Here is a 9737-nt window from a genome sequence, read left to right on the forward strand (position 1 = left end):
GAGGAGCCCTTCTTATCTTCTCCACCTACTAGATAATTAATATATTCATGAAATGGTTATTTACTCGCAATAGGAGGATAATAGAAAAATAACACTAATTGTTTTGACAGCAGTTTACTTAAGAGTTATCTGGGAGAACAAATGTTTCTTTTGTAGTGTAAGGCAAGCACTTATCTATGTATTAAGCTTATTTTTGTTCTTATGGTAGACAGGCCAAAGGAATCTTGGGTGGGGAAAAAAGTCTAGAAGAAGTGATTTAAGGGAAATTGCATCTGACATTCCCCCAAATATTTTGATAGTCCATTTATTTTTCTGTTGGAGGGAGATTAGCAACATGATTTACATGTTAATGGCTATATATGCTAATGGATTGATTCATCATCTGTGCATTATTGTATTTTTAAAATGTAAATTGGCCTTTAATTTTAAAAGATTCCACCTGTCTTTCTTTACTTTGATACCATCTTAGATATAACTGATTTATATCCATTTATCAGAGGAGCTTTAAGCATGAGAATTCTTACTTTAGTGCACAATACATTTTACTTTGAAAGAGTTCCTTTTAAATACACTTTTTTAGGGCCTGGGGATGTGGCTCAAGAGGTAGCACGCTCGCCTGGCATGCGTGCGGCCCAGGTTCGATCCTCAGCACCACATACAAACAAAGATGTTGTGTCCGCCGAGAACTAAAAAAATAAATATTAAAAAAATTCTCTCTCTCTCTCTCTCTCTCTCTCTCTCTCTCTCTCTCTCTCTCCCCCCCACTCTCTCTTTAAAATAAATAAATACACTTTTTAAAACAAAGTTTCTTTAAAAGACACGTTCCCTCCTTAAGTACCAGTGTCACTATTGGGGTTTGTATGTAAACTAATTTTGCTTCTAAGGGCTCTCCCAGTTCCAGACAATCTCAGATTCTGCAATTGCCCTCCCGGAAACCAAATCAGCAATGGAACCTTCCTAAATCTTATTTCTTTCACTAAAGAGTTTTGCCAGGCAGCATAGAGGAAAAAGGTTAATAAATCTCTCTGTCTTTCTTGAGATGCTGAAGATGGAGCCCATAGCCTCACAAATACTATGCAAAGCTCTACTGCTAAGTTACTTCCCATCCCCAAGTTAATGAATGTTTATATTTTATTCATTATGCACCAGGCATTTTACAAATATCATCTCCTTATTCCTTACAACCACCCAACAAAATCCATTTTATAGATGAGGAAACTGAGGTGCAGAGAGGCAAAGTGTCTTATAACAAGCCTCCCAGCTACTCATTGGTAAAACTGGGGCTGTCATCAGAGAGGAATTCTCACCACTACACACAGTTCCACACAAAAAGATAATGGCTATCAGAAGATTAAGTTTCACCTTATCACATGTTTCCTGGGACAAATCCTCTACCTCAATTTCCTTAGCCCATATAGTTATTGTATCTCCAGGAAGGTATCATCTACTTCATGAATGGTGACAAAATCAGGACAATTTTTAAAAATTAAAAAGTAAAACCAGCTGGGCATGGTGGTGCAGGCCTGTAATTCCAGCTATTTGGAAGGATTGCAAATTCAAGGCCTGCCTCAGCAACTTAGCAGGACCCTGTCTTAAAATTAAAATGTTTTAAAGGGTGAAGATAGAGCTCAATGGTAGAGCAGTTGCCTAGCATACGGGATGTCCTGAATGCAACCTTTGGAACCACAGAAGGAAAAAAAAAAAAAAAAAAGGCGGACTATGAACTTTTTCCACAAGGGGAGAAGAGACATTGTCCTTGCAGGTGACATGAGCCTGGAGCCACCCTTTCCAGACACAGAATGGCATTTGGTTAATGAATTGAAGTATAGGAAAAATACCTTCCTATGGTTGCATTCTCTAATCACATTTCTATGGTTAGAAAAATGTTCCTAAAGAAGGAAATTTCTAGAAAACATAATTCAATGCATTCTTTTGACCCAACATAGAATCTTAATTCTACAAAATGAAATTAACTGAAAAGTCTGCCCTACAGTATGTTTTCACTTAATATGTACCTAACACCTTTTTAAAGTCAACAGAGAAAATCAGCCAGATTTGATCCTAACCAAAAGGTCTTTGAAATCACTGACAAACATGAGGTGACTTATCCAAATGTGTGTTTGAAGATTCTGGGAAAAAAATAATGTTTTTGTAACTTTAAGATGTGCAGAAATAGTGTAAGGAGCAGACTGAGAAAATAAAGTAAAATTTAAAGATAAAATTCAAGTCTTCTTGGCAGGCAATGTAAGATGCTCCAGGGGTTCCTCTTTGGGAACTCTGTGGAAGCAAAATGCTAAATGGCCTTTATGGAAAGACAAGAACAGGGCTTTGAAAATGGAATCAGATCACACAGATGAAAGAATAGACTAGTCCATGAAATCCACTCACAGTTTTCCCATAAAGGGTATTTGGGGGGTCCATGTGCCAGAAAGCAGGAACATCCTAGAGAAAGGAAACTAAAAGACGCTGAGCATTTGGGTACTAGGTAAGGAGGGGTTCCAAGGGCTAGAGATAGGAACTGTGGGCATCTTGTGTGATCGCTGCAATTTTGTAACTTTCCCAAATTTGGTATTTTTGTCTTATCTACTTTTTAAAATGGTTTTGCTGCAAAATCTTTACTGTTTTATTTTGTATTCTTTTGGAAGCCTAATTCCTTTGAAGAGTCAGAGGAATGTTGTAGAACTCCTCTCACCCCTCCTTGGACAATGCACTAAAACTCAAATAACTCATGCAATTTTGGGGGGCTGAGCATGGAAGAACACAATGATATGCTCGCTTCGGCAGCACATGGAAGAACACAATGTTAAAAATCCATGCGGTGACAAACTAAAAACAAGTGCCCACTTAAGAAAGCAATGGTAACCGGGCATGGTGACATGCCCCTGTAGTACCAGAGGCTAAGGCAGGAAGATGGCTTGAGCCCAGAGTTGGGGATGAGCTGGGCAACCTGGCGCACACCTGAAATCCTAACAACTCAGGAGGCTGAGGTAGGAGGATCGTGATTTTAAGGCCAGCCTCAGCAACTTAGTAAGGCCCTAAGCAACTCAGGGAGACCGTGTCTGTAAATAAAATACAAAAAGGGCTGGGGATGTGGCTCTGTGAAGAGCTCACCTAGCATGCACAAAGCCTTGGGTTCAATCCCCAGTACCTAGGAATCCCCACTGCATTACTTTAGAAACTTCTTTTAGTTTCCATGACAACTATTTCATGCCTATTCCCACACCTACCCTCTTCAGGTGTGACCTTGCCACTCAGCTCATTGAGCAAAGCAAAGTCATCAAAAACAATGGCTCCTCTTCCTTTCCCAACCTGCAAACTAAACTGCACTTACCTTCAGATCTTCCACTTGCTACAACTGAAGAAATGCTCCCCTGTCCAAGGCCAACCTGCCTCCTGTGCTTCTTGATTCCTTTCTCACCAGCTTCTCTCAAGGTTGTACTCAGGATAAAATAAAAATTCAACCCAGGCTGAGAGTTGTGGTGCATGCCTGGCTCAGGAGGCTGAGGAGGAGGATCCTAAGTTCAAAGCCAGCCTCAGCAACAGTGAGGTGCTAAGCAACTCAGTGAGACCCTGTCTCTAAATAAAATACAAAATAGGGCTGGGGATGTAGCTCAGTGGGTAAGCACCCCTGGGTTCAATCCCTAGGTATTAAAAAAAAAAAAATCAAACCAGGCCTATGAGGAAAACACATAATCACATGATCTGATTTCAATCTTAAAGTCAGGTTTTGGTTTGGTTTGGTTTTTGCTGAGGATCAAACCCAGCACCCGCAATCACACTGCAACAACTCTAGGGACACCAAGATGGTGCCACTGTGTCCAGCATACTAGACAAGTGTTCTAGCTCTGAGCCACCCCTACTCCCCATGTTATTGTTACTGTGCATAAATCCTGAACAAGAAAGAAAGGTAGAAGGAGCTGGGGATATAGCTCAGTTGGTAGAGTGCTTGCCTTGCATGCACAAGGCCCTGGGTTCAATCCCCAGCACCNTTATGCATGCAAGGCAAGCACTCTACCAACTGAGCTATATTCCCAGCCCTGTTTGTTTGGTTTTTTGGTACTAGGGATTGAGCTCAGGGGCACTCGACCACTGAGCCACATCCCCAGCCCTATTTTGAACTTTATTTAGACACAGGGTCTCACTGAGTTGCTTAGTGCCTCACTTTTGCTGAGGTTGGCTTTGAACTTGCTATCCTCCTGCCTCAGCCTCCAGATTTTTTTGTTTTTTTTTGTTTTTTGGAAGTAAGAAAAGGAGCTGGGCCCAGTGGCGCATGAGTATAATCCCAGCACCTCAGGGGGCTGAGACAGGAGGATCACAAGTTCAAAACCAGCCTCAGCAACAGCAAGGTGCTAAGGAACTCAGTGAGACCCTATCTCCAAATAAAATACAAAATAGGACTGGGGATGTGACTCAGTACTCCAGTGCCCCTGAATTCAATCCCCGGTACCATAAAAAAAAATTGAGCAAAGTAAAAAAAAACTTTTTTTTTTCTACTGAGGATTGAACCCAGGAGCACTTAACCACTGGGCTACATCACCAGCCCTTTCTTTGAGACAGAGACTTGCTAAGTTGCTGGGGCTGGCTTTGAACTTGGGATCCTCCTGCCTCAGCCTCCCAAGCCACTAAAATTACATATGCCACTAGGCCCAGTAGCAAAGGAAGGAATTTAAGGAAATATGCTAAACATACTCATGCTTTAAGTTTTGTGCAGAAGTCAACATATAGCAGTTTTTTGTTTGTTTTACATATTTTCTAACATGTTTTTCTCTTTAATAAGTTTGAAAAAGGTATATATATTGATTACTCTATAGAAATATAAAAATACAAAAAAGCAGGTTATTATAGCATGATTGTAACAACATAGGCTATAAGTAGGTAGACAAAGTTTCATAGACAAATAGGCAGAAATGAAACGAGCTATGCTAGACTTCAAGTCACAATACTTGGTTGGGCAAATATCGTGTTCTCTATGTACCTCTGTATGTTCATTGTCACATCCAAAGAATGGTAAAATTGTCCCTACCTCACACAGTTGGTATGAGAATTAAATTAGTTAATATGTGAAATATGCCTAAGTGAAGCAGACAGAATTTTTAAGACAGTGAAACTCCTCTGTACAATACTACAGAGATGTATATACATTATTATGCACACAAGGAGTGGTCACTGGAGTAAAAGGGGGTACTTTGGTACTTTGTCAATGTAGGTTCATCCATTGTAACAAATGTACCCCTGTAATGCCGGTTGTTAATGGGAAGCTATATGTATGTCAAGGGGTGTGTGTGTGGGAACTCTCTGTACTTTTTGCTCGATTTTGCTGTGAACCTAAAACTGCTATAAAAAGTGAAGTCTATTTTAAAATGCTCAGTACATTGACTGGCACATAGGAAACATTCAATAAACGTCAGTTATAATTTTTATTACCATCATTATTATGTTATAACGTGCCCTGGTCCTGGTAGGTGTTCAGTTAAGTGTTACTGATGAATAGCTTCCAGTATGGTTGTTTTGTCTCCCTTTAGACCCTTGTTCTGAACTCCAAGGCTGATTATCCAAGGGAAATTCCCACTAAGCCCCCAGATCCCGCCCCCTCCATTGCCTGCCTGTGGCCCCCAGCATCTAGCAGGTGCTTCTGGCAGCGCCCGGGCCTACCCACTGTGATTCTGTGTTTTCCTCCACACCCCTTCATTACAGACTGCCCTGGGGCACTGATCTTCCTCATCCCTGTCTGTATCCCCAACTCCTAGCTCCAAATCTGGAACCAAGGCAGAGTCAATAAAGGTTTCATTGGATGAATAAATGAATAATAATAATAAAAAAAGAACAAATGAGTGAACAAACTATTAGCAGGCTCTGTCACCGCAGGCTCAGTGGAATCCATCTGAGCACATTCTGACGGGTGCTACTATTTCTGACTCAGTAACTTCCACCCTTCTAACTCCCAGCTAATGTATATAAATGGCACCAAGCATTGCTCAGAGGGCTTGTCCCTACTGGAGAGCATTTTATTTTGCAATTCACACAAAGTAAAGGAACTTTTCTGGAATTTGTATTTATGAGCCCAGATTTTAAATTCCTACAATCTATATATTACACAGAGTAGTGTTGAGATGTGACTAAAAAGTGGGCAAGTGCTTTTCTGAGTTCTCCTCCCAATGAGGCCATCATTATTATGCTTTCTATGGGGGTCTGTATGCAGGAGAGAAAAAACAAACTACAAGACTTTTTTTTTTGGGGGGGGGGTACCAGAGACTGAACCCAGGGTCATTCAACCACTGATCTATATCTACTTTTTTATTTTTGATTTTGAGACAAGTTCTCACTAAGTTGCTGAAGGCCTCACTATGTTGCTGAGACTGGCTTTGAACTTGTGATCCTCCTGCCTCAGACTCCTGAGTTGCTGGGATAACAGACATGCACCACCACATCCAGCCAGATACTACAACATTTTAAGGGAATGGTCTATATTACTCACCACTTAAGCCTACTCCCCACCAGTGAGAATCCTAAATAAAAAGATAAAAATCCCCATATCTCTCTCTCACACACCATTTATACACACACACACATACACACACACAGGACAGTAGTTGATCAAGAAAATGTGTGATAGCTAGTGAGGTGGCACAGCCTACAATCCCAGCAGGTCAGAAGGCTGAGGCAGGAGGATTGCAAGTTCAAAGCCATCCTCAGCAATTTAGCAAGATCCTAAAGCAACTCAGTGAGTCCCTCTCCTAATAAAATACAAAAAGGGGCTGGGGATGTGGCCCAGTGGTTAAGAACCCCTAGGTTCAATCCCTGGTACAGAAAGGAAAAGAGAGAGAGAGAGAGAGACAGAGAGACACAGAGAGACAGAGGGAGGGAGGAAGGAAGGAAAAAAAATGTGTGACAAGAACTATTTGCATTTCACACATACTAGATGGCTTATTTTAAAATACAGAAAAGGGGACTGGGGATATAGCTCACTGGTATAGTGCTTGCCCAACATGCATGAGTCCATGGCTTTGAAACCCAGTACCCTCCCCCCCCCCAAAAAAATACAATAAAAAGTGTTGGTGAGGATGCAGAGAAATTAGAACCAACAAACTTTGTTGGTGGAAATATAAAGTCTCACAGCTACTGTGGAGCACACTTTGATTATTCCTGAAAGTTAAATATGTAATTAACAGGGGCTGGGGTTGTGGTTCAGTGGTAGAGAGCTTGCCTAGCATGTGTGAAGCACTGGGTTTAATACTCAGCACTACATAAACATAAATACATAGAATAAAGGTATTGTGTCCATCTACAACTAAAAAATTTGTTTTTAAATATGTAATTAACATATGACCTAGCAATTCAAGTCTTAGATATACATTTTCTGAAAATGGAGACTCAAACAAATAATTGTATGCCAATGTCCATAGAAGCATTATTCACAACAGTTAAAAGGTGGAAACAACCCAAATGTCCGTCAACAGATAAATGGATAAGCAAATGTGATACATCTGTATAATGGAATATTATTCAGTATAAATGGAATGAAATTCTGATACATGATATAACATGGATGATCCTTGAAAACATTAATGTAAGTGAAGTCAGACACTGTATGATTCCACTTATTGCAACATCTAGAATGTTCAAATTCACCAAGACAGAAAGTATATAACAGGCTACCACGGGGCTGTTGCTCATGCCTGTCATCCCAGTGGCTTGGGAGGCTGAGGCAGGAGGATCATAAGTTCAAAGCCAGCAAGGCCCCAAACAATTCAGTGAGACCTTGTCTCAAAATAAAATACAAACAAAAGGGCCAGGGATGTGGTACAGTTTGTTTGTGATGATAAAGTTTTGGAGGGCTGGGGATATAGCTCAGTTGGAAGAGTGCTTGCCTCACATGCATAAGGCCCTGGGTTCAATTCCCAGTACCACACACACAAAAAAAGTTTTGGAAATAGATAACGATAATGGCTGAACAGTTTTGAGAATGTAATTGGTGTACTGAATTGTACACATTAAAAATGGTTAAAAATGGCAACATTTTATATGCTTTATTGCCATAAAAATTTTTTAAAAGCTGCTACAAACCCAGTTATGTCTTACAAATAAATTTTACATATAGATATATATATATACACACAGTATATATATGTAAAATTTAATCTACCTATAAATTTTTGGAGCACTTATATCCCACACCAGTCACCTACCCCCAAAAGAAAACTATAGATAGAGATATTTTAAGTTAATACAAAAGTTATACCTCAACTGTCATATTATATAAGATCCCCAGTTACTCACTTTGTGGGGGCAAATTCCCTGTTGGAGTTTGGTACACTTGCTACGTGGCAAATATTTATTAAATACTTCCTTAATAAATGGGTCTCTGTAGTACAATGTCCAGTTCATGTGTGCCAATTAGACTTCATGAGTGAATATGTGTGCACGTGGGCATACACACATGCACTCAGTAGAGAAAGAGGGGAAGAAGGTAGTAGAGGAGTGTAAGGAACAGAAAGGACCTGACCCTGAATCCTGGCTAATTGCTTCAAATCAGGAGAAACACTGAGGATGGAGCAGCCTGGCCTTTGCCCCATGCTGACTCCTGCAGGTGCAAAAAGAGGACTACTGTTCATGTGACAGAGAGAGGCCATGCTATACACAGCACACATATAAACAGGCCTCAAGCCTCCAGAGCTGTCAGAATAGTGCCTTTCATGAGCCTTGAAACTGAATCGGAGAGAAAACAAAGAACGGTCACTCTTAAAATCTGTGGTTCCTGCCATTGCTGGAAGTAGATTTGAGGCATCTGGAAGAAACAGATCCTATATTGAGAAGTTTGTGTAAAATTGAACAGGATGGGAAGGTGGGAATGGGTGGCTGGAGATGTTCCAGAATAAGAAAGGAGAGAGCATCCTTTCAAAATATGTTGAGAGCTTCTACTGCTCATCATTCAGTAAAAGTTCATGCATCTAAATAACCTATGTTGCCAGCAGCATAAACAGTAAGAGACATGACTTCAAAATGATTGTTTTTCTTCACTCTTTAAAATGCTATAATGGGGGCTGGGAATCTAGCTCAGTTAGTAGAGTGCTTGCCTCGCATTCGCAAGGCACTGGGTTCAATCCCCAACAACACTCACACACACACACACACACACACACACGGTATTATGGCATGCACTTGTAATCCCAGTAACTCAGGAGGCTGAGGCAGGAAAAGGGCAAGTTTAAGGCCAGCCTCAGCAACTTTGTAAGACTCTGTCTTAAACAACAAAATCAAAATATAAAAAGGGCTGGGGATGTATCTCAGTGGTAAAGTGCCCCTGGGTTTAATCACAACCACTACCATTACTACTAATAATAATAAATATAGAAAATAAAAAATAAAATTAATCACAACCATTACAAGCTGATTTCTTCAGCCCCAATGAGGTTGCCTTGTCCCCTGAAATGTGCACACAAAATGCCTTTAACTAAAAGATACCAGTGATTTTTTTAAGTGACTTTTAGTGGCCATACCTTAAAGTGATCAGTCATTATTCATTGGAAAAAAATTCAGATGCAAAAATGTCATTTTATGATGTCGATAAAGCTTAACCTATTAATAAAGGGAATTAAGTTTTTATAGTTGGAGCAAACTCTGACAATAAAAATTCTAAGTGGGGGCTGGGGTTATAGCTTAGTGTTTACCTTGCATGCACAAGGCCCTGGATTCAATCCCTAGTACCACAAAAAAAAAAAAAAAAAGAAAAAAAGAAA

The sequence above is a fragment of the Marmota marmota genome, unplaced genomic scaffold (genome assembly GCF_001458135.2).
Source record: "Marmota marmota marmota unplaced genomic scaffold, marMar, whole genome shotgun sequence".
NCBI classification, from domain to species: domain Eukaryota; kingdom Metazoa; phylum Chordata; class Mammalia; order Rodentia; family Sciuridae; genus Marmota; species Marmota marmota.